This window comes from Oryctolagus cuniculus, chromosome 20 (genome assembly GCF_051225735.1).
Source record: "Oryctolagus cuniculus isolate XC-2025 breed Fujian yellow rabbit chromosome 20, ASM5122573v1, whole genome shotgun sequence".
In the NCBI taxonomy this organism is placed as follows: Eukaryota; Metazoa; Chordata; class Mammalia; order Lagomorpha; family Leporidae; genus Oryctolagus; species Oryctolagus cuniculus.
Window position 1 is genome coordinate 7,260,311 of NC_142886.1, and position 26,219 is coordinate 7,286,529.

At 38.5% G+C, this 26,219-nt stretch overlaps 1 long non-coding RNA gene and 1 pseudogene across 1 annotated transcript in view; both read left to right on the top strand.

The window, feature by feature from the left end:
* Positions 1–10,562, top strand: part of LOC138847331 (uncharacterized) — a 38,959-nt gene extending 28,397 nt beyond the window's left edge. Inside the window, exon 3 of the long non-coding RNA XR_016226703.1 lies at positions 10,304–10,562. This is a non-coding gene — a long non-coding RNA (uncharacterized LOC138847331). The remainder of the gene's footprint in view (positions 1–10,303) is intronic.
* Positions 10,563–24,927: 14,365 nt separating this feature from the next.
* LOC103345945 (beta-citrylglutamate synthase B pseudogene) overlaps positions 24,928–26,219 on the top strand; it is a 34,454-nt pseudogene continuing 33,162 nt past the window's right edge.

The window sequence follows — 26,219 nt, forward strand, 5'->3', positions numbered from 1 at the left end:
GAAAGTAAATCTGTTACACATTACTTCTGGAACCCATGTTCTCAATGTTAAAATCCTCAGTTGCACATTTGATTAAAAATACAGTTGAACAAATTATATTGTTAAACCATATTGGCACTGCACTACCAATTTTTTCAAGATTACATTTAATTAAGATGTCACAATGGTGTGTTGCCAATAGAAGAATGTGTTGTTTTCTGACAGATCATTTCAGTAGTTCAATCAAGATAATAGAAAATTCTTGAATCTCAAGGAGAAATCTAAACGGGATTACAGATGAGAAACATTACTTGTTAATATATTATCAAAATAAAGATCATTTTTTAATTTTTTTATTTTTTTGACAGGCAGAGTTAGATGGTGAGAGAAAGAGAGACAGAGAGAAAGGTCTTCTTTTTTCTGTTGGTTCACCCCCCAAGTGGCCGCTATGGCCCGGTGCCTCCTCCTGGTCTCCCATGCAGGTGCAGGGCCCAAGGGCCTAGGCCATTCTCCAGTGTACTCCCAGGCCACAGCAGAGAGCTGGCCTGGAAGAGGGGCAACCAGGACAGAATCCAGTGCCCCGACCAGGACTAGAACCCAGGGTGCCAGTGCCGCAGGTGGAAGATTAGCCTAGTGAGCCGTGGTGCCAGCATAAAGATCATTTTTAAATGAAAAAGAAAAAGAAACTTTGTGTTGGTAGGCTTTGTGGTACATCAGATTAATCTCCACTACACATACTTTGGAAAATACAGGTTGATAGTATAAGTCAGGAGAATGGAGGTCCCACTGTGGTTTGTCTGCATAGCAGAGCGACAACAACTGTCACTCAGCAGAGGGGCAGGGCATAGGGCCAGCATTATTGTGCAACAGGATAAGCTGCCACCCCTTATGCCAACATCCCATATGAGTGCCAGTTTAAATCTCAGCTGCTGCACTTCTGATCCAGCTGACTGCAAATGTGCTTAGGAAAGCAAAAGAAGATGGACTAATGCTTGGGCCCCTGTCATTCACATAGGAGATCCAGATGGATTCCTAGCACCTGGCTACCACTTGGGCCAGCCCATGCCATTGCAGACATTTGGGTTGTAAACCAGCAGAATCTTCCAGTTCTCTCACACTCTTTCTCTCCTCCTCTCTATTTTTGACACTTTCTCAGTAACCGTGTCTTTCAAATAAATAAATATTAAAAAAGAAAAAAAATCCTCAGAGTTCTACCATTTTGATAGAATTTCATGGAAAAAAGAAGGGTAGAGAAAATGAAGTGGGGATTAAGGCATAACTCTTTTTCTTGACATTTTGACTCTTTACTAAAAATCAAAACTTCAAAGAGAAATGAAGAATGGCATCTTACATCTTACTCTGTGAACCATATGTACAAACACAACTCTAACCACGAAAAAAAAATAATCTTACTTCTGCCTTAAAATTTAATACAATTAATGAGATAAATGAATAGTATCAGAAAAATATGTCAATAATGTTTGAATATTATGTAGTATGCCTCAGATCATGTGCTCAACAGGAAAAATGTTGTCTGCACAAATACATCTCAGAACTATATACAGAGACCATTCAAAGTATTTGAATTTAAATATTCTGTCAAAAGGAATACTTTGCTTAAACACAACCCATAGGACTGAGTTCTCAAATTGGATTATTATTTCTTGGTATAATAGGACGTTCCTAAACCTCCCCCTGTGGTGCCGGCATCCCATATGGGCACCAATTCTAGTCCTAGTTGTTCCTCTTCCAGTCCAGCTCTCTGCTGTAGCCTGGAAGGGCAGTGGAGGATGGCCCAAGTGCTTGGGCCCCTGCACCCGCATGGGAGACCAGGAGGAGGCACCTGGCTCCTGGCTTCATATCAGCATAGCTCTGGCTGTTGCGGCCATTTGGGGAGTGAACCAAAGGAAGGAAGACCATTCTCTCTGTCTCTCTCACTGTCTGTAACTCTACCTGTCAAATAAATAAATAAAAATCTTTAAAAAAAAAAAAAGGTTAAAAATGCACTTAAAAAAAAAGTGAATGGTAATGATAGAACCTTATATAACTGGGTCCCCACGTTTCCTTTATATTTCCCATTGTTAGACTGGTTACACCAGTTTCACAAGCAGGCTTTGTAGGTACTACAGAACCATAAAATTGGGAAGAAATTATATTCAAAAACTAAAGAATATCAAAATATGAAAGCCTCAATTATCTGCACTATATCATGTAGCATTCCGTATGACTAGCTCATGCTTTCCAGCTCTGTGACTGAGAAAATTACGTAGGCAAACATTGGGTCTGGTAACTCTTTGATTGTACCACTGCACATATTGCATCATAAAATTTCAATAATGTGTCAGGAATTATTGGAAAAACAGATCATTTATTTTTCTAAGTATCTCTGATTCTACAGTACAAATATGTTTATCATTCAATAGGGGCTTGAAAATACTACAGACCTTGGGGCCAGTGCTGTGGTGTAGTGGGTAAAGCCACCGCCTGCACTGTGGGCTTCCCATATGGGTACTGGTTCTAGTCCCGGCTGCTCCACTTCCTATCCAGCTCTCTGCTATGGCCTGGAATAGCAGTGGAAGATGGCCCAAGTCCTTGGGCCCCTGCATCCACGTGGGAGACCCATAGGAAGCTCCCGGCTCCTGACAGCTCTGGCCATTGTGGCCAACTGGGGAGTGAACCAGCAGATGGAAGACCTCTCTCTCTCTCTCTCTCTCTCTCTCTCTGCCTCACATTCTCTCCGTGTGTAACTCTGACTTTCAAATAAGTAAATAAATAAATCTTAAAAAATACTACAGGCCTTGCAGGGGAGGATTTTCCTGTGAATATGCAACATAAAAAATAAAGTAATATCTTTTAAGTAAAATAATGCTTAAAAGCTCTCCAAGTCTTTTATGGACAGCTAGATTCAGGAAACTCAATGACCTAGTACAGACTCCCAGAAAAGCACATTCTCCAAACATATTTTAATCAAATTGGCAAAAATGAGGGGAAAAGATAGAATCTTAGAGATAGAGAAAAATGCCACATTTCATATCTATTAAATCCAATTAGACAAACAGCTGGCTTCTCAACAGAAACTTTACAGGCCACCCCCCTACCAGATGCACACAAAGGCTGAGATTGTGCCTGGCCAAAGAAAGGACTTAAGAACACTTCATGTGTATATCAGGATCCCGAGTACTTGAGCCATCATGTGCTACTTCCTAGATGCATTATCAGCAGCAGGAAGATGTAGCAGAAGGGCGCAGTAACAAGTACTTGAACCAATACTCTGATATAGGATCCAGGTGTCCCAAGCGTTAGCTTATCCCACGGTACCACAATGGTTTCCTCAAGAAAAATAATTTTAATAAAGCATCTTTTCTCATCTTTATCACAATATCAGTTACGAAAGTATGGTTATATTATGACTGATGAACTATAATATTATTATAATATTATTTTTGAAAGAATCTATAGTGAATATTGCAATCTACATAGATTTAAGAATATGAGTATATATGATAAAATATTTTTATCTTAAACACCAGTGTTATCTTCATCATAAGTCTGAAATATTTGCCGAGTACCATTTTAAGACCTTTGACATCACTGACCACATGGAAATGATGATGAGAATTTCAGATTAGCAGATACAGGGGAGTAGATTGACAGTGTTCATTGATAGAAATGAATGAGGTGACAGAATCAAACACTGTTTCCATCATGATTAGATCCACAAAATGATCCTTTTTATAAAATAAACAAATTCCATTAGAATAAATAGGGTATCAAATAGCAATGACTAACTGCAATGTGTCACCTATCCCATTGAAAACTGAAGTTAATACAGATGTAGTTAAAAATACAGAGTTTTTATGAGGATATTAATCATTTCACACATTCTGAAAAAATATAGGAAACAAAAGTGTCACAGCAGAAGGTAGGAGACAAAAACAGTAGCAGGATAAGACAATAGGAAATCACTGCTGGGGCAGGCGCTGTTGCAGAGTGCGTAAAGTGACTGCCTGCACTGTCAGCATCCCATATGGGCAACAGTTCAAGTCCTGGGTGCTCCAACTCCAATCTTCCTGCTACTGTGTCTGGGAAAGCAGCAGAAAGTGACCTGAGTTCTTGGGCCCCTGCTGCCCATGTGGGAGACCCAGAATAAGGTTCTGGCTCCTGGCTTCTGATTGCCCCAGCTCTGGAGCCATTGCAGCCATATGGGGAGTGAAGCACCAGATAGAAGCTCTCTCTATCTCTCCCTCTCCCTCTCTTTCTCTCTATGTAACTCTGTCTTACAAGAAATGGAACAAAAAAAGTAATTGTATGCTGTGGTTTTGGGGACACCATGAAGTACTACATGAGAGTGCATTTTTTATACCACTAGAATCAAGTAGTCACCAGGAGGGGATAAATCTGTGTATTTAAGAGCTAATAACTTGTCTCCCTGTGCATCACTTTTGATAAGCTGTTGATAGCCATAGCAACCCTTTCAAATGATGAATTTAGATAGCAGTGAAAAATCTCTCCTGTGCAGCAAGTTCTTTGAATAGGTCTATGTGGATCTAAAGTACCCACATATCATCCTCCCTAATGCATAGTTTTAAAATAAAAACTTTAAGACCTAACATTCTGTAATATTTAAATACATCAATAGAAGTTTTATGTTGGTCAGATTTCTTGAAGGGTTGATGCCTGTGTGGCCACAGGGGACAATCTTTGTCATTTAATTCTCAACAATATCATATTTGCACCCCGCTTCTTGCATTTTAAATACACAACAGTACTAGAGAACAGTATTCTTATTCAAGTTAGAAAATATTGCTGGTTATTAGTCCTTTATCTGTTGCATAGTTTGCGAATATTTTTTTCCCATTCTGTCAGTTGCCTCTTCACTTTCCTGACTGTTTCTTTTGCAGCACAGAAACTTCTCAATTTGATGCAGTCCCAATAGTTAATTTTGGCTTTGACTGCCTGTGCTGCTGGGGTCTTTTCCAAGAAATATTTGCCGGTGCCAATATCTTGCAAGGTTTCTCCAATGTTCTCTAATAATTTGATGGTGTCGGGTAATAGATTTAGGTCGTTAATCCATGTTGAGTGATTTTTGTGTAAGGTGTAAGGTAGGGGTCTTGCTTCATGCTTCTGCACATGGAAATCCAGTTTTCCCAGCACCATTTATTGAATAGACTGTCCTTGCTCCAGGAATTGGTTTTAGATCCTTGATCAAATATAAGTTGGCTGTAAATGTTTGGGTTGATTTCTGGTGTTTCTGTTCTGTTCCATTGGTCTATCCATCTGTTTCTGTACCAGTACCATGCTGTTTTGATTACAACTGCCCTGTAGTATGTCCTGAAATCTGGTGTTGTGATGCCTCCGGCTTTTTTTGTTGTTGTTGTACAAGATTGCTTTAGCTATTTGAGGTCTCTTGGTCATCCATATGAATTTCAGCATCATTTTTTCTAGATCTGAGATTATCTTTGGTCTTTTGATTGGTATCGCATTGAATCTATAAATTGCTTTTGGGAGAATGGACATTTTGATGATATTGATTCTTCCAATACACAAGCATGGAAGATTTTTCCATTTTTTGGTATCCTCTTCTATTTCTTTCTTTAAGATTTTGTAATTCTCATCGTAGAGATCTTTAATGTCCTTGGTTAAGTTTATTCCAAGGTATTTGATTGTTTTTGTGGCTATTGTGATTGGGATTGATCATAGCAGTTCTTTCTCAGCCATGGCATTGCTGTGTAAAGGCTGCTGGTTTTTGTGCATTGATTTTATACCCTGCTGCTTTGCCAAACTCTTCCATGAGTTCCAATAGTCTCTTAGTAGAGTTCTTTGGATCCTCTAAGTAAAGAATCATATCATCTGCAAAGAGGGATAATTTGACTTCTTCCTTCCCAATTTGTATCTCTTTAATTTCTTTTTTTTTGCCTGATGGCTCTGGCTAAAACGTCCAGAACTAACCAGAATCTACAGAGATCAACAAACTCCACAACAACAAAACAAACAATCCAATTAAGAGATGAGGACCTTAATAGACATTTTTCAAAGAGGAAATCCAAATGGCCAACAGGCACATGAAAAAATGTTCAAGGTCACTAGCAATCAGGGAAATGCAAATCAAAACCACAACGAGGTTTCACCTGACCCCAGTTAGAATGGCTCACCTTCAGAAATCTACCAACAACAGATGCTGGCGAGGATGTGGGGGAAAAAGGGACACTAACCCACTGTTGGTGGGAATGCAAACTGGTCAAGCCACTATGGAAGTCAGTCTGGAGTTTCCTCAGAAACCTGATATAACCCTACCATACAACCCAGCCATCACACTCCTTGGAATTTACCCAAAGGAAATGAAATTGGGAAACAAAAAAGCGGTCTGCACCTTAATGTATATTGAAGCTCAATTCACAGTAGCTAAGAGCTGGAATCTACTCAAATGCCCATCAACAGTAGACTGTATAAAGCAATTATGGGACATGTACTCTATAGAAGCAGTTACAAACAATGAAATCCAGTCATTTGCAACAAAATGGAGGAATCTGGAAAATATCATGCTGTGTGAAATAAGCCAGTCCCAAAGGGTCAAATATCATATGTTCTCCCTGATCAGTGACAACTATCTGAGCACCTAAAAGGAAACCTGTTGAAGTGAAATGGACACTATGAGAAACAGTGACTTGATCAGTCCTTGCCCTGACTGTTGATGAACTACTTAATACTTTAACCTTTTTAGTATTTTTGTTTGTTCTACTTAACACTATTGGTTGAACTCTGTAATGAATACACAGTTATTCTTACGTGTTGAAACTTAACTGAAAACTGATCCCTGTTAAATATAAGAGTGGGAATAAGGGAGGGAGGAGATGTACAATTTGGGACATGCTCAATCGGACTTGCCCCAAATGGTAGAGTTAGAAACATACCAGGGGATTCCAATTCAATCCCATTAAGGTGACATGTACCAATGCCATCTCACTATTCCAAGTGATCAATTTCTGTTCACAATTGATCATAATGATAGGACTAAGAGTCAAAGGGATCACATAAACAAGAATAGTGTCTGCAAATACCAACTGATAGAATAAAAAAGGGAGAGAATGATCCATCATTGGAAGTGGGATATGCAGCAGACTCATAGAATGGCAGATGTCCTAAACAGCACTCTAGCCTCAGAATCAGCCCTTAAGGCATTCGGATCTGGCTGAAATGCCCATGAGAGTATCAGGCATGGAAAGCCAAAACACTCTGGCAAAAAAAAAAAAAAAAAAAAGAAATGACTTAAATGAAAGATCTCTGCGAGTGAGATTCCAGTGGAAAGAACAGGTATCAAAGAAGGAGGTACCTTTCTCTAAAGAGAGGAGAGAACTTCCACTTTGACTATGACCTTGTCTAAATATGATCAGAATTGGTGAACTCTAAAGGCCTCCATAGTCTTGGCAACTCATGAGAAGAGCCTAGGGTGATTACTGATGCCATAAACAAGAGTGTCAATTTGTTAAGTCAACAACAGGAGTCACTGTGCACTTACTTCTTATGTAGGATCTCTGTCCTTAATGTGCTGTACATTGTGATGTAATGCTATAACTAGTACTCGAACAGTATTTTTCACTTTGTTTTATGTGTGGGTGAAAACTGTTGAAATCTTTACTTAATATATACTAAATTGATCTTCTATATATAAAGATAATTGAAAAAGAACCTTGATGTGAAAGGAAGGGGAAAGGGAGCTGGAGAGGGGAGGGTTGCGGGTGGAGGGAAGTTATTGGGGGGGGGGGGAAGCTATTGTAATCCATAAGCTATACTTTGGAAATTTATATTCATTAAATAAAATTTAAAAAGAAAATATTACTGGGAATATTATGATAATTCAACAACTAAATTGAAACTGAAGAGTTATTTTTTGTACATAAAAAATTTAAGAACAAATACAGCCTGAAATTTTTGAAGGAAATCAGAAATAGTGATAGTGGTGATTATTTTTCTATTATGTACACTATTATATTGATGTATACAAAATGTTTTTCTCATTTTTCTAAAAATTTTAATTATCTTATCAGTGTTATAGTTTTCGGTATATTTTAAAAACTACATAAAATTAAAATTAGTTTAAGAAAGTATTTGGAATTATGCTGCTTATTTTCATGTCTATTCATCTAATAAATTATAAGAGTATTTCACCCAGAATACAAAGTATTTCTAAATAAATTTCTGGAGAAGAATGTTATTAGCAACTATTGAAATGGAAAAAAAATTCCACTGATATTGTTTAATACTAAGAATATTGCATGGCTTATGGGGCCATGAGGTGAATAGTCCTAAAAGTTTCTGATATGTATTAAAATATTTCCAAACTTGGGAGAACACAATAAACATCACAAAAGCATACTGAATTAGTTTAGGTTTGGTGTGTCTTACTAAAAAATTTACTTGGAAAACTATGTTAAATTGAGAAATATACTAGAATGAATGAAGCCAGATATAATTCCAATGCAAGTACATCAGAAATCATGAATATGCTTTTACTAACCTATTCATTTATGGCCTTCTATAACTCTTGAAGTTGACCACTTCATGTTTAGAAACATCTGTTGTGTTAATGGTGGAGTAAAATCTAAGACTCATATCATGAGCAGAAAATTCACCTAACATTTGACTGAGAACAATCCTACTTCAACCCCAGATCCACATGCTCCTGGAGCTCACTCTATGCACAGAACAGAAAGGCCCTCACCCAGCTAAGCCTCTGATGTGAATCCATTATGAGATGAATACCCAAGATGTGGTCATCTCCTTCCAAGCCCATAACTGTCATTTCAACTTTAGAAGCAGGGTAGCCCTGGCCTTGGCATCATTAGAAATAGGGGCCACCTCCGGGAACAGTGAACTTTCCTGGTGTCTGGGAGACAGTGGAGGAAAGCAGCTGGGTCCCAGTTTTCTCAACTGTGGACTCATTTCTCCAAGGCAGGCATGTCTGAGCAGGCTGTTTCTTCTCAGTGCTTGTCAACAGACAGAATTAAAGCAGTAATCTTGGCTTCAGAACAAGGACAAGCACATTTGATTTCTCAAGCTCTTTCCGTTGCTCCAGGAGACTGCCAGTGGCAACTCTGATTATTCTCCTGTGATGTCAGAGTCTCAGTGACACAGTGCAGCAGCTGTAAATCAGGAAACTTTCCCCTCTACCAATGCTACTCAGGAAAAGTTATTATTTCCCCAGGGGACACATCCTTGTGCCAGGGCTTCTGCATTGGTACCATAATGCAGGCTGCATTTCCTCTACTTTCCTCTACTCCATGGTAAGTGCATTTCAGCAGTACAATGGTCCATGGTCTACATTGTCCTTCTCAAAACAATTTGCTGAGATGTAAACACAAAGCCTCCTGTGTTGATGTGCTTGGACATCTTTACCTCAGTATCCTCTACCAGTTTCACTCACAGGGCTTTTTATCATACACATGGAAGTAGAGTAACTATAGTTTACCAACTGACAAAGATCCTGTTTTTCTGATACTCACCAGCCAGCCCTTTGTTATGACTTACTCAAATTTGACCATTTAACCTTATTAGAACCACTAAATCTGTGGTCCCCTTTATGCATGCAGTGACCTCTGATTGTAAAGTGCTGACATATATCTTCTCAACATCCGGATCCCCACCTGGACAAAAACTTTCAGACTCTTGAGTCCATTATGGTGGACTTCAGATATCCTCTTTGATCCACTCTGGAACAGTTATCCATCTGAGTCAGGGAGGATGCACTTGCTTATCAGAGATGGAGACTGCTGTGGAACCAGACCAGCTAGTTCTGCACAGCCAGGTTCACTGTGTAGAGCTGCTGGTTCTACTTCATTTGCACCTATTCTTTCTAGCCCTTGTATGGTTGTCCATGAGCACAGGCAATCTAAGGAGGCAATTGACTCCACCAGAACTCAGAACTTGGGCAATCTGAACATTCTCTGCACCCACCACTCTGTTACCACTCATATTGCTTTGCTAGACATTCCTCCAGAGGATGATACACAGGAAATGGAGAAAATGAGAAAGAGATAAGCAAAAACTTCCCCTTATCATCCAACTCTGATGGATACTCCTGTCTTACAGTCTCCAAACTGATCTAACCTCCTCTTTACTGCAATTTGTAAGGTTTCTGGCATGAAATACAACCAATCATGCTGTATTACTCTTTGTTTACATTCTGAAAATTGATGGGGATCTCTGCTGGGGTATTTTAAACAAAAGAAAATTTTTAGTGTGAGACAAATTATTTGGCCCCAAAGAATATTTCCAAATAAAAAAGTGAATCCCTAATCTCCCTGATTGCTTCTATTTCCTCCCCCAGCAGGATGGGAAGTAAATGCAAAGTTACTCCTCCAGTCATTTGCTCAGATGTCTTTTTCAAGCAATCCAAGCTAGAACCTCCATTGTCTAGCTGGGCCCTCGCATACTCTCAGCCTCCTAAGTCCTCCATGGGGAAGACACTCACCCTACAAGTACCTCACAGATCCACTCTGCATGCTTATGACAACAGAGTATAATTTCTCTGTGATGATGTGATGGTTTTCATTGGTTAACATAATAAAAATTTCTTGAAAAGCATATGTTTTTCACTTTCTCATTGTGTTGGGGACATGTAATGTCATAGGAATTTGCCTCACAGGTGATATGAAATGTTTTAAGTTTATAATATTGAAGGGTGAACGTTATTTAAAGGTAAAAACACTAATCTAATGTCATTTTAATATACTTATAAAAAAGGTTCAAGATTTGTAAATGTTTTGAACACCAAGGTTAAATTTAGGAGTAGTTTACCTAAGCACTTTTTGTGAGATTATTTATTATATTTGTTTCACCCTTTGGTGAATTAAAAACCTAGGATGCAAATATTATCTGTTAGTTTTCTTCCAAGTACAGACACAAAGCTATTGAATAGCTTACATATAAATTTGAAGCAACTAGTTCCAAGATAATGGTATAATACCTCTGTGTAACATCAAAATACCATTTTATTTTACTTTTTTCTTGACAGGCAGAGTGGACAGTGAGAGAGAGAGTCAGAGAGAAAGGTCTTCCTTTTGCCGTTGGGTCACCCTCCAATGGCCGCCATGGCCAGCGCACCACGCTGATCCGATGGCAGGAGCCAGTACTTATTCTGGTCTCCCATGGGGTGCAGGGCCCAAGTAGTTGGGCCATCCTCCACTGCACTCCCTGGCCACAGCAGAGAGCTGGCCTGGAAGAGGGGCAACTGGGACAGAATCCGGCGCCCCAACTGGGACTAGAACCCGGTGTGCCGGCGCCGCAAGGCGGAGGATTAGCCTAGTGAGCCGCGGTGCCGGCCCAAAATACCATTTCAATTCTACTTTAAGTGTCCACAAAATATTTAGTTCCACCTTAAGTCATTCTAGGATAGAGGGGTATAAAGAACTTATTAAGTAAGTGAAATTTCTTCTACTGTTTACTCACTTTTAACTTTGGGGCTTCGTAGCAATGATTTCTAATCCAAATTAATTTCAATAGACAGAGAAACAACAAGGACTCATAGAGTAATTTTTGTGGTAAACAACATGAGGCATATATGTGGGAAAGCATACAGGTTGAAATTCCTCTTTCTAATTCTTCTAAAGAAGACCTTAAAGAATATTACACTATTTAGTTTTGTACTCATATTTGGGGTTTATCATATGTAGATATGCAGTCACTTTTATGGCATAATTACTATAATTAAAGTGATAGTTTTAGTCAATTTTAGGTAGACATTTCTTTTAATTAATTATTTTCACTTATTTAAATGGCAGAGAGAGAGAGAGAGAGAGCGAGAGAGAGAGCAAGTGAGCAAGTCAGGTTCCTTACACTAATTTTCTTCACTGGCAAGAGCCAGAAGTGAGTCAGGCAGAAGCAAGGGGGAGCTTGAATTTCATCTTCAGCTCCCTTATAGGAGGAGGGATTCAATTGCTTGGACCACCATCTGCTTCCTCAAAGGATGTACAGTAACAGGAATTTGAAATTGGAAGTAGAACCAGTACTGAAACCCAAGAACTAACATATTGGTTGCAGGCATTTCAAGTGGTTTCTTATCCACTGCATACATACCTGTTTGTATTTAGATCTATTTATGTAGAAACTAAATTTTCATTATATTTTGATAAAGTAATATTCTGGAATATATATTTTGAGAAATTTCATTAAAATTATGCCTTTGAATGGTCTTCTTTGAAAATATTCTCATAAAATTATACACAAATGGAGCAATGTGATATGAGTAAAATCACTCTAGTTTTCTCACATTGTAATATGATCTCATTTTTTAGAAAGCTTTTATTTAATGAATACAAATTTCATAGGTACAGCTTTAGGAATTTAGCAGTTCTTCCCCCCATATCCTCACTTCCACCCCCAATCCCATCCACCTCCTACTCCCTCTTTATATAAAGATGACCAACTCTATACTAAGCAAAAATTTCAACAGCTTGCACCCACACTGACACACAAATTATAAAGTACTGTTTGAAGACAAGTTTTACCATTAATTCTCATGGTACAACTCATTGCGGACAGAGGTCCTACTTGGGAAGTAAGTGCACAGTGATTCCTGTTGTTGATTCAACAATTGACACTACTGTTTATGATGTAAGTGACTGTTTTCATGAGTTTCCAAGGATATGGGAGCCTTCTGAGTCCACAAACAACATCAGTATTTAGACAGGGCCATAAGTAAAGTGGAAGTTCTCTGCTCCCTTCAGAGAATGGTACCTCCTTCTTTGGTGGTCCCTTCTTTTGACTGGGATATCACTCACAGAGATCCTTCATGTAGATCATTTTTTGCCACATGGTCTTGACTTTCCATGCCTGAAATGCTCTCATGGGCTTTTCAGCCAAATCTGAATGCCTTAAGGGCTGATTCTGAGCTGAGAGTGCTGTTTACAGCATTTTTTGTTATTTTATGAGTCTTCTCTTTCACCTGCTTCCCATGTTGGATCATTCTCTCCTTTTTAATTCTATGTATTGTTATCACCAGACATTTGGTCTTATTTATTGTGATCCCTTTGACAATCCTATCTATATGATTAGTTACACACTTAATATAATCACTTTAGCATGTAGGATGGCATTAGTACTACCCAGCTTAATGGGATTTGAAATCCCATGGCAAGTTTTTACCTTTACCCTTAGGGACAAGTCTATGGAAATTGTGCCAAACTGTACATTTCTTCCATCTCTTATTCTCAGTGTTATATTTTAATGGGATTTATTTTCAATTGGATTTAAACACCCATGAATAATTCTGTGTTAATTACAGAGTTCAACCAATGGTATTAAGTAGAAAAATAAAACAGGAAAAAATAAAATAATAACTATTCCTTGACAGTCAAGACAAGGGTTATTCAAGTCATTGTTTCTCATAGTGTCAACCTGTTCTACAGGTTTCCTTTTAGGTGCTCTGTTAGTTGTCACAGCTCTGGGAAATCATGATATTTTTCCCTTTGGGACTAGATTATATCACTAAATATGATGTTTTCCAGATTCATACATTTTGTTGCAAATGACTAGATTTCATTTTTTACGGCTGTGTAGTGTTCTTTAGAGTACATCTCCCATAATTTCTTTAGTCTTCCAAACAGAAGCCAGTCAGTGTGCACTCATTGAATATATGCATTGCTGTCAGATAAACATCACCACAGATAGACTGCATAAATGGACACAATAAAATTGTTCCATGATAATTATGTTAAAATATGCAAGAGATATTTTATGGTTCCCTAATTTGTGTTGGGGCACTCCAGTGACTTAATGTACTCTCTAATTATTTCATGTCACTCAATCTGCTATGCAGTAATTTTCTGTTTTCTTAGCTGTGTAATTTATTAGACTGAAACTTTAGATCAGAGGCTTTTCTCAGTTTGCCTTGAGTCCTCTTTTTTTAAGTTTATTAATTTGAAAGTTGGAGCTATAGAGAGAGAAGGAGAGAAAGAATTCTTCCATTGACTGATCTACTCTCCAGAGGGTGACAACAATCAAGGCTGGGTGGCCAGACCCAAGGTACTAGGAACCTAAGCACTTGGGTCATCTTCCACTGCATTTCCCAGGCCATTAGCAGGAAGCTGGTTTGGAAGTGGAGCAACTGGGACACAAACTGGTATACATATACAATACTGGCATTGCAGGTGGTGGTTTTACACACTATGCCACAATGCTAGTCCCTTGAATCCTCTCTTATGCCAGAATATCCTATATTCATTGCATTATAAATTCAAATATAATTCCAGGAAAGTATGAAAAAGCATCTGTCTTCAATACCCACAGATGAACCCTGAAACCACAGCAAGCTAAAGGCATCTCGTAAGTGAATTGTAAAGAGTTCGAAGGTATTGCTCTCTGTACCTTATTCAGAAAACCACAGTATCTTGGAGGATTATGCAAGATGGGATTTACTGAACCTTCAGTCCTGGACAATCAGGAGCTCTAGCAAAAGCATGGAGCTTCCTAGAGTCAAATATAGATAATTCATTATAGAGTCATTAGTAAGAAGTACATAATTTTCTATCAATGTACTGAAGAAAAAATCTGTCAAAATATATCTAGGTGGTCAAAATAAGCAGAGATGGAAATTAGAGATGGAGACATGACTTAACTAAGAAACAGATTAATGGCAGTTACTGATTTGATGAAATTTTCACAAATTTAACTATCACTTGTGTTACAATTTGTAGCTTGACGATAAAACTAGAACATAAGCATAAGTCAACTTAAGTTCAATATCCAAATCAATTAAGTCAAGGCACCAGAAGAAAATTCAGGAGAGAAATTTAAGGAAAACATGCTTTCATTCCTTTATTTTGTGCTTCTATTGTGGTGGAATACTAGCAAGCCAATGTGTTTTATGTTATTTAAATTTCAAAATACCAGTATCAGAATATACACATAAACAATAGTATAATCATGAACTTTTTAAAGTGAAATATTCAGGAGATGCTTTGTGGGCTTTTATTTATTTGAAAAACTTACTGCAAAGGGACCAGTATTGTAGCATGGTGGGTGAAGCCGCTGCCTGCACTGTAAGCATCCCATGTGTGCACCACTTTGGGTCCCAGCTGTTCTACTTCCAATCCAGCTCTCTGCTGTGGTCTTGGAAGGCAGTGGAAGATGGCCAAACCCTTAGGCCCCTGTGCCCACGTGAGGGACCTTGAGGAAGCTCCTGGCTCCTAACTTCTGGCTCCTGGCTTTGAACAGGCATAGCTCTGGCCTATGCAGCCATCTGGGGAGTGAACCGGCAGATGGAGGACCTCTCTCGCTGCCTCAGCCTCTCTGTGACTCTGCCTACAAATTAACAAATAGATCCTTAAAAACAACAAACTAACTGGAGGAATGAAATATCCATCAGAATTAAAAGTTCAGAGAATATAAGAAGGCCATAGTTTCCTGACTAATTCTGCTGATTCTATGCATCTTTCACCTAAGCATGATAAATACAAAATGACAGAAATGCAACAAAAATTTAATTCAATACATGCTTGGAAGAATTTCTACAGACTCTGTTAAAATATACATTTGGGCCAACTTCTACTGATTCCAGACCAAAGAAGAGCACTCGATCAGAAGAGCAGTAACCAGGACACCAACTGTCACCCATATGGGTGCTTGCATTGCAGGCAGAGGTTTAGCCCATTTTTGACCATTCCGGGTCAAAAATATGTTAACAAAAAGCTAAAAAGATGATTGACAAATTATGGAATCCTAAAATATGAGACCACTTTTTTAAAAAATGTGCAATTTATATTTACCAACAGATGCTCTACAAATGTGGCTACATTTTTATGGAAAGGGGAAGCTGATCAAACAGTACCTGCCATACTGTTTAGGCATTATAGAGTATGAAACCAGATATGAGAGAGGGCCCCTTACATGAGGGAATGTGGCTGTCTCTGGATGGTTAATCCTGAGTAATAGTGGGAAAAAGACATTATAGGTTTGCAATTATAGATTATAGGTGATGATAGTCACTCAATATGTGAAAGCAATAGATTACCCAAAATATGTCTGCTTAAATCTGTGAGTTGTCTAGGCTAATCCTCCGCCTGTGGCGCTGGCACACCAGGTTCTATTCCCGGTCAGGGTGGGGCATTCTGTCCCAGTTGCTCCTCTTCCATTCCAGCTCTCTGCAGTGACCCGGGAGTGCAGTGGAGGATGGCCCAAGTGCTTGGGCCCTGCACCCCATGGGAGACCAGGAGAAGCACCTGGCTCCTGGCTTCAGATCAGCGTGGTGCGCCAGCCACAGCACACTGGCCGCAGTGGCCTTTGGGGGGGGTGAACCAATGGAAAAGGAAGACCTTTCTCTCTCTCTATCTCTCTCTCTCACTGTCCACTCTGCCATTCAAAAAAAAATCTGTGAGTTGTATGCCCTTAATCAAGTTCTAAATCTTCTTGAGGTCCAAGAGGAGACCACATACACAGACTCCAGGAACACGTATGATGTGGTCACACTTTCAGAAAAATCTGCACTGAAAGGGAAATGGTAAAGCAAAACAACTGGCTCAGAAAAAACTAATTACACACATGTTAGTATCTCTTGGTTCCCACTGAAATACCTGTGTACCATGTAAATTGCCTCCAAAAGAAAGCTCCTTTAAAGCTATTGGGAATAGGCTAGATGATGAAGATGCTAAAAAAAGCTTTGATAAAAGGATTAAAATATACCATTTAATTCAAGTCTCCCTAAGACAACCCTAAGGCTTGGTTCACCAGAGACAGAAAAATGGAGCTAATACAAGACCATCCAAAATAATTAAGAAAAGTGGCTATTCCCTTATGGGAGGGAAATGATCAGAAAACCATTGATGAGGCAATCCATGGCCATATTACATAAAGGGAGACACTGAGGTCCTGAGGCCATGTGTGACACAAGACTCAAAAGCAATGTTTATAAAAGATTCTACACTATCACCAAACAGTCATGTAAAAGATGTAAATCCTGTCAAAAGATATATAAAGAGGCAATAAAAAAGAACTGCAAGGGGAATGCCCTCAGGTTTGAGACCATGTCAATATATCTAGGTAGGCTACACCAAAGTTCCTAAAGTAGGAAAAAAAATGCATGCTTGTCATTATAGACCCTCTCTCTGCCTGGGTAGAGGCTCTCCCTCTAGCAAAGGCCACAGTCAGCCAGAAATGGTATTAAAATTATCTTTGGATAGATGTTACCTGGATTTGGAATGGCAGAAAACATTGATTCCAATAATGGAAGTCATTTCACCTCATTTGTATTAAAGGGGTCATGGAAGGCTGGATGTTAAATGGGACTATCATCCCCCTGGCACTCACTCATCAGGAAGGAAGGGAAGAGTGAACCAGACTCTTGAAAGAGAATATTATTAAGAATATTATCTACTATTATTTCACCTATCATGAATTGTAAATGTGTCTACTAGAGAGTTTAAAATCACATATTTAGATTACAGTATAATTCTGGAAGGCATGAGCCCAGGAAATCAGGGATTAATTTTTCTCTTCACTTCAGCCTTCTTTGTGGACATGGGAAAGCTACTTCTTCTCTATTTCCATATTGGTAAAATACAGACAATGATAGAATTATCCATCTATCTATATAAATATATAAAGAGGCAATAAAAAACAACTACAAGGGGATGACCCTCTATCCAAAGATAATTTTAATACCATTTCTGGCTGACTGTGGCCTTTGCTAGAGGGAAAGCCTGTGTGTGTGTGTGTGTGTATATATATATATATATATATATATATATATATTTCCTCTAGTAAAAGCCACAAAAAGGCCAGAAATACTATTAATATTATCTTAGGATAGATGTTATCTGGATTTTGGCTGGCAGAAAATATTGATCCCAAAATTGAGAATCATTTCACCTCAACCATGTTAAAGAGTATGATTGACTGAAATATAGTGAGAACACAACAAATTCTTGCCAAATAAATAAATTAGACCTTGGTCTGATCAGGTTGGCCTAATAATACCTTATTTTTTTCCAACTGTATGAATTACTCATGCTCATCATGATATATCAGAATAATATGTGAATGAGTAAAATCTCACTACTTTGAGTAACTGGTATTTGTTAGTGTCTCCTTTTATACACACATCAGAGCATAGCACCTGGGAACACAGCCTATGCTGTTATATTTCAGCACTGGCACTCACTCATCTTGCTCTCATGAGTACAGAATTCTCTAGGCCTTATTTTCTTCATCTGTAGAGTGGCGGCAACAATGGGACCTATGTTAAGCATTTGTTAGGGGATTGCGTGACTGAATGCTTGCAAAAACTACTAAAATAATTTCTGGCATATAATAAGCTTTATATAAAAATATATCAATCTTAAGAAAATTTGTACTCTTTACCCACCTCATTGTCCATTCCAATGTTAACCAATGTTAGAATCTTTTGTAGGTCCTTCTAGGCTTTCCTCTTGTCCCATATGACATATATGTTTGCTGATAATTGCTTGTTTTATAGAACTGTGATAATACCATACATACTTACCTGCAGCACAGTTCTTTTACTTATTTAGGAGCCTGTTCTATCAAGATAATTGCTTTTAACAAGTGAGCACATAATAATTCCAAAGCAGACAAATAAATCCTCTTTATAACCATATCTGACAAATGACCATTTTATTGGTTTGCTGGAAATTTCTGAGAAACAAACTGACTAACTGTGCTCCCAAACTTGAGTAACTTTGGGCGCTGAGTTATGAATTTGTCATGTGCAGCAAGAGCTACATTTTGAAATAAGTAACTATCTTAAATCATCCAAAAGTGAAATAATTGGCTTAATTTTCCTATAGAATTATGACTGCTGGTTTGTCTGCCTGTTCCATAGTTATGTCACTGCATGAACTGAAGAGCACTGTGCTATGTATGTAGCTATTATTACTCATTAAAATTAATTCCCTGCAGAGCCCTTACCTCCTCCACCACACTAGCCCACCTACCCACATTACCCATGTTTTACCCTTTCATGAATGGTTAATCTGAGCCAAGAATCAATAGGTCAATTAACAAAGAAGACTGGGCTTCCAGGAAATAAGTTCAGGAACAATAACATGTTTGGTGAAATTACATGCAGTTATGAAGTCAAATATTTAAAACCTACAGATATGGGCTGTGAAGATATCCATTAAAAACCATTGGACTCTGAAGGCAACCTTTGGACAAATGAAGGCCAATCTTGGCTTGTGGAATTCCTAGGATAAGAAAGTCACATACTTCCATCCTGAAGGAGGATGTTAATCAAGAACACTCTGTTAAAATTATGTGTGCTACTCTGGCCTCAGAATCAGCCCTGAAGGCATTCCGATCTGGCTGAAAAGCCCATGAGAGTATTTCAGGCATGGAAAGCCAAGACACTCTGGCAAAAAAAAAAAAAAAAAAAAAACACAACAACTAAATGAAAGATCTCTGTGAGTGAGATCCCAGTGGAAAGAACAGGTCTTCAAAGAAGGAGGTACCTTTCTCTGAAGGGAGGAGAGAACCTCCACTTTGACTATGACCTTGTCTAAATAAGATAAGAGTCGGAGAACTCAAGGGGCTTCTATAGCCTTGGAAACTCATGACTGGTGCATAGGGAGATTACTGATGCCATAAACAGGAGTGTCAATTTGTAAAGTCAACAACAGGAGTCACTGTGCACTTACTCCTCATGTAGGATCTCTGTCCTTAATGTGCTGTACATTGAGGCTTAATGCTATAACGAGTACTCAAACAGTATATTTCACTTTGTGTTTCTATGTGGGTGCAAACTGTTGAAATCTTTACTTAATGTATACTAAACTGATCTTCTGTTAAAAAAAAAAAAAGAAGAAATTAGCAATTCCCAACTTGACTCTCGCTGGGATTAAACATGACAATAGGTCTGATCTGATTTCATCATCATTTAAAAAAATCATCTATTATTTTTCACTTTATGTTTCAGCGTGGGAGCAAACTGTTGAAATCTTTACTTAATGTATGCTAAACTGATCTTCTGTGTATAAAGAGAATCGAAAATGAATCTTGATGTGAATGGAAGGGGAGAGGGAGTTGGAGAGGGGAGGGTTTCGGGTGGGAGGGAAGTTATGGGGGGGAAGCCATTGTAATCCATAAGTCGTACTTTGGAAATTTATATTCATTAAATAAAAGTTAAAAAAAAATTATGTGTGCTACCAGAGGCCCCGATAAATTGCTTACGTATGTTGTTATCTTTTGTGCTTCTTTGTGCTTCTTTGTTCTGCAGCTGGTTGTGTATAAATCCCACTGAGACATTAGAATAAACGAGCCTTGATCAGCCTTGTTGTCTTGGCTCCATTCTCTGTGATCTTTTGTCCCTCTTTTCATTCCCTCTCCCTCCTTCAGGTTCAGTTACTGGTGTGGCAGGCCCTCACTGGACTCTTTCTCTGGAGTGGCTGGTAGTACATTTCCCTTTGGCCCATCTTGCTCATGGATGAATACCTAATGAAGCAAGCATTTTCTCACTGATTTTTCACTGAAATAAATTCCCTAACCCTGGGGCTGTGTAGGCATCTGTGCTTACTTGAGGCAGACTGTTCTTTCACTAAACACAGTGCAACAAAGCCATGGAACCAAAAATATGAGAAAGTGAGGTTTCTCCTTTGTAGGATGGTTTGTTCTCCCCAGTGTGATAGTTTTTCATCATTAAGCAAACAATCAGCACCAGCTGTGTTCTGCCACCTTGATTTTCTAACATTGATTGAGTTGAAGCATGCTTATAGTTCTGGTTTATCAGGATAGGCTAGATGGAAATAACAAATATCCCCAGACATGTAACTGAACATCACAATGAAACTATTTCCTGTTATGTCATGGTGCTGGGTAGGTACTCACATTAGGGGAGATCTTCTCTTAAAAGAAACTTAGGCCCCTTAAACCTGAGACATTCCCATCTACTGGTTCACTCCTCAAATGCCTATATCAAATCAATAATCAAAAATGCAATCCATGTTTCCTTGTGGGTGGCAGAATCCAACTACATGAGCCACTGCTTGCTGCCTACTAGGATGTGCATCAGCAGAATGATGGAATCAGAAGACAAAGCTGGGTTTTGAACCCAGGCACTCTGATATGGGATGAGGGTATTATAACTTGAATCTTTATCACTAAATCAAATGCCAGCACCCAAACTAATATGTTTTGGGAGGGAGGGGGAGAGAATGAGCAAGGAATGATTTGAGAGATAGAGATAGAGATAGAAATGGATACATATATATGTGTGTGTGTGTGTGTGTGTGTGTGTGTATATATATATATAGAGAGAGAGAGAGAGAGAGAGAATGAATAATAACGAGAACATAACATCCACTGATTCACTCCCCAAATGCCTGCACCAAATTGGACTGTGACAGATGAAACTCAGGAGCCAGAAAATCTTTCTGGATCTCTCATATGGGTTGTTCAGACTCAAATATTTAGCATCATTTATTACCTCCTGGGATGTGCATTAGCAGTAAGCTGGATCAGAAGAAGGGACAAGACCCAAATTTAGGCACTCTTATATAGAATGTGGGAATCACTAGTGTGGCCTAACCCACTCTACCAAAATGCCAGATTTTGTTCAAATTTCATTTTCTATAATATTTTTAAAAAATACACACTGATATATAATCATCACAGTCTACTTCCAGGTGACATTATAACATTTTGTAGAGTACCAATACAGGCCCCCTCTGACATTTATGTTCTATGAATATTTACCATATATTCTGCCTACATATAGGTTCAAAACATGAGAAAAAAACATGGTTTGGTGACATATATGTATATTTCTTTTTTTCCTATAAGTTAGTTATGCTTCATAAACATTTAAATAATATAATCTCATATTTTATTTTCAATTCTATTCTTTTTTTTTTTTTTACAGGCAGAGTGGACAGTGAGAGAGAGAGACAGAGAGAAAGGTGTTCCTTTGCCATTGGTTCACCCTCCAATGGCCGCCGCAGCCGGTGTGCTGCGGCCGGCGCACCGCGCTGATCAGATGGCAGGAGCCAGGAGCCAGGTGCTTTTCCTGGTCTCCCATGGGGTGCAGGGCCCAAGCACCTGGGCCATCCTCCACTGCACTCCCTGGCCACAGCAGAGAGCTGGCCTGGAAGAGGGGCAACCGGGACAGAATCCTGGGCCCCGACCGGGACTAGAACCCGGTGTGCCGGCGCCGCTAGGCGGAGGGTTAGCCTAGTGAGCCGTGGCGCCGGCTATTTTCAATTCTAATAAATCTTTTATACCATGTGATATTAGATAATTACATGTTAAAACAACTCTGATATTTTGGTATCAAACTCCGTTAAAATTAATTTCATTATTAATATTAATTTAGTAATCCTGTATACAGCAGTTTCTTTACTGCCAAATAAAAAATATTCAGTTTGAGAAGAATCAATTGCAGATTAAAGAAAGCACCAACCCTATCAAAAATATATTTGAATATGTCATAGTACCATTCCTTAACTCTGAGGTTTTGACAACTTTGTCAACTGATTCATTTGGATAGCAACTTCTTTCAGGATGTCTCTACTCTCAGTTTGACCTAAACAAAGAGGCTGTACTTGTATGAAGAAAAATATTTGTATAAACCTGACTATTCAATTTTTAATGAGGTATATATTTGCTAGAAGTATAAATTACTGGACTGTTATGAAAAGAGAGCTGAAACAAAATCAACTTAGTATCAGAAGTTAATGCAATGATTATACTCAAAAGTTGAAAAGTGGTTTGGCACACATTTGAATGTACAAATTATTTTGTATTAGTTGTAGAAACAGTTTAAAATATCTATGTTTGAAGAATGTAAGCTCTGATATAAAGTTTCACTATTATCTTAAAGTGCCTCTGTAGATCTAAAGAGATCCTTTAAGTGTATCGGTTGAGTACAACTGATCCTATGCAAACTCACTTTTCACATGAAGATGCTAAGGTCCAGTGAAGTGAATCAAGGTCATGCAGGTATTCTGTAGCACTGATGATTCTATATAGAATTAGGTATCCCAATACATGGGTCATTGTTCTGTCAACTAGTACTCTTTCTAGATTTAAAGATCCTAATTTGTGAAAAATTAAGGTTGGAAAATTAGTACTTGCTATGTTTTTTTTTGTTATTTTTTTTTATCTTTTATTTAATGAATATAAATTTCCAAAGTACGACTCATGTGTTACAATGGCTTCCCCCCCCCATACCGTCCCTCCCACCCACAACCCTCCCCTTTCCCACTCCCTCTCCCCTTCCATTCACATCAAGATTCATTTTCGATTATCTTAATATACAGAAGATCAGCTTAGTATACCTTAAGTAAGTATTTCAACAGTTTGCTCCCACACAGAAACATAAAGTGAAAAATAATAGATGATTTTTTTTAAATGATGATGAAATCAGATCTGACCTATTGTCATGTTTAATCCCAGTGAGAGTCAAGTTGGGAATTGATAATTTCTTTCTTTTTTTTTTTTTTTTTTTTTTTTTTTTTTTACAGAAGATCAGTTTAGTGTACATTAAGTAAAGATTTCAGTCGTTTGCACCCCCATAGAAACACAAAGTGAAATATACTGTTTGAGTACTCGTTATAGCATTAAGCCTCAGTGTACAGCACGTTAAGGACAGAGATCCTACATGAGGAGTAAGTGCACAGTGACTCCTGTTGTTGACTTTACCAATTGACACTAATTTCTTTGTATTCTTATTTATGATTTGATTGAATTTTATTCAAGATATTTTTCAGATATGTTTGATATGTACTTGGAATATATAGCAAATAGCTACATCTAATTCCCAAAAAAATTTTTATGAGCTATTACATATACATGATTAAAATTATTCAGGTACTGACTTGGCAGAATGAAATATCCCTGCATATTTGAAAACCTTAAGTGGAAGTAAGTTACTTGAGTTTCAAGAGAGAATGCTATGTTGTAGGTCTCTTAATATTTTGAGTGATGATTTTTAAGGGCTCTTTTTTATGCAAGTTGATAGTAGTTTTTTTCTCTATGGCCACAGTATTACCAGTTAAAGGAGTAAATTAAAAAGACTTCTCAACAGAATAATTTCATAATGAATTCCAATGCATTAGGATATTTTAAAGTGAGAAAAATAAGATTTCTTTCAACTGTCATAAACAGGAATTACAATAAAAATTGAAAGTATCTACAGTGTTTTAGCACTATGTTTTAAATATTTGTCAAATTGATAGTATTTTATTTTAATTTTTAATTAGTTTTAACACATTTAATATCATTGGCAGATACCATTCTAAGAACATAATGATATATCCATCCTCCCTCCCACACTCTTCCATTGTCTTTTAGTTTTCGAGATACCATTTTAAACATACCTAACAATAAAAGGCTTCATATTTCACCAAATAAGTTTAAAATTAAAAACAAAGAGCTACTACTTTAGAGGGAATGTAGGCAACAAGTATAAACAATATTTGAATGGAAAACTTTGAAGATGTTAAACAATAAAATCAGTATCTGATTTAATTCCCACTAAAACTCTCAGAGAAAATTTTCATTATTTACCAAATGTCAATACAAAAACATGGACTTACTTGATCCCCAAAACTGGATTAATTACTGTGTAATAATGTGGAACTTTTCTAGTTCTGACAGTCTCAGAGAAAAAACTTTCTGATAAATTTAATGTTTCCCCTCTTTCACTGTTTCTACTGAACATTACCACATATTAAACCACCAGGATCTCTCCTAGAAAGAGCTATGCAGAAAGGCCAGGAACGGAGACCCTGCTTCCCACGTGGGAAGAAGGAGGAACCGAGGACCTCATATGACAGCGTCTGCCCTGCTGAACCCACACATGGCCTGGCTTCTCCCTAGTGACCACCACGCCCCAGTGAAGACTCTGTGAGCAGGGAAGGACAAGGTGCCTGCAGTCCAGGCTACCACTCCAGGGCCCAGCTAGAGGCCAGAGCAGACCCAGGTAAGTGTTGTGCTACTCATGAGATGGGGCCAACAGATTCCAGAGATGACTCTGGGAGCCCCGTGTCCCCAGCTCTGCCCTCCCTCACTCTGGTCGCCCAGCCCCACACACTCACTATTTCCCGGGATCCTGCGATGAAAGAAGGGACGAGCAGAGCAGTCCTGCGCTACCTTAGGACTCTCCCAGCCTCCCGCTTGGACCTCTCTCCTTCCTGGACCTGGAAAACGACTGTGGCGTCAAGATCTCGCGTGATTCCCTAGCGTTTACGCCGCGGCGCCTGACTGGTCAGCTTGCATAGAGGTCAGCACTCATGACACAAAAGACTCCAGGAATCAGCGTCCTCACAGCAGGGACGCCTAATGTCAGGCCCCTGCAGATGGGAAGAGTGAGGCTGGGCCCGGGTTCAGGTCTGAAATGTCCTCCTGCAGGGCTGCATCCTCGGCAGCAGGGAGCCTTTCCCCTCCCAGATCCTGGCCCCTGCTGGATCCCTTGTGCCTCCCCTGCGTCCTCCTCTGAGAATCCTGTGTGACTTGCTCAAGGGGACTTCGCATTTAATGGCTGTGTATGCGCTGCAGGGCCTCATTTCTGTGGAGACATTTGTGTTTTTTTTTTTTATTCTGATTTGAATAGTGTTTACAATTCATATATAATGTAATCATTTTTACTTTCATCTCTTGTAGATATTTATTTTCTAACCTGCCTCTTCTTTAATATTATTTTTCTGTTTACTGATGGAATTTAGTAATTAGTGGATTTTGTATATTAGTCTTTCCAGTAATCTCATTAAATTTATAACAGTTGTATTTGTTTTTAGATTTTATGAATTATCTCTGTATATAAGAATCATCCTATTTATTTATTTATTTATTTATTTTTGCAGACAGCAGCTTAACCCACTGTGCCACGTACCAGCCCTTGTTTTTTTGTTTGTTTGTTTTAACTTTTATTTAATGAATACAAATTTCCAAAGTACAGCTTATGGATTACAATGCCCCCCCCACACAACTTCCCTCCCACCCGCAGCCCTCCCGTCTCCCGCTCCCTCTCCCCTTCCATTCACATCAAGATTCATTTTCAATTCTCTTTATATACAGAAGATCAGTTTAGCATATATTAAGTAAAGATTTCAACAGTTTGCACCCACATAGAAACACAAAGTGAAAAATACTGTTTGAGTACTAGTTATAGCATTAATTCACAATGTACAGCACATTAAGGACAGAGATCCTACATGAGGAGTAAGTGCACAGTGACTCCTGTTGTTGACTTAACAAATTGACACTCTTGTTTATGGCATCAGTAATCACCCTAGGCT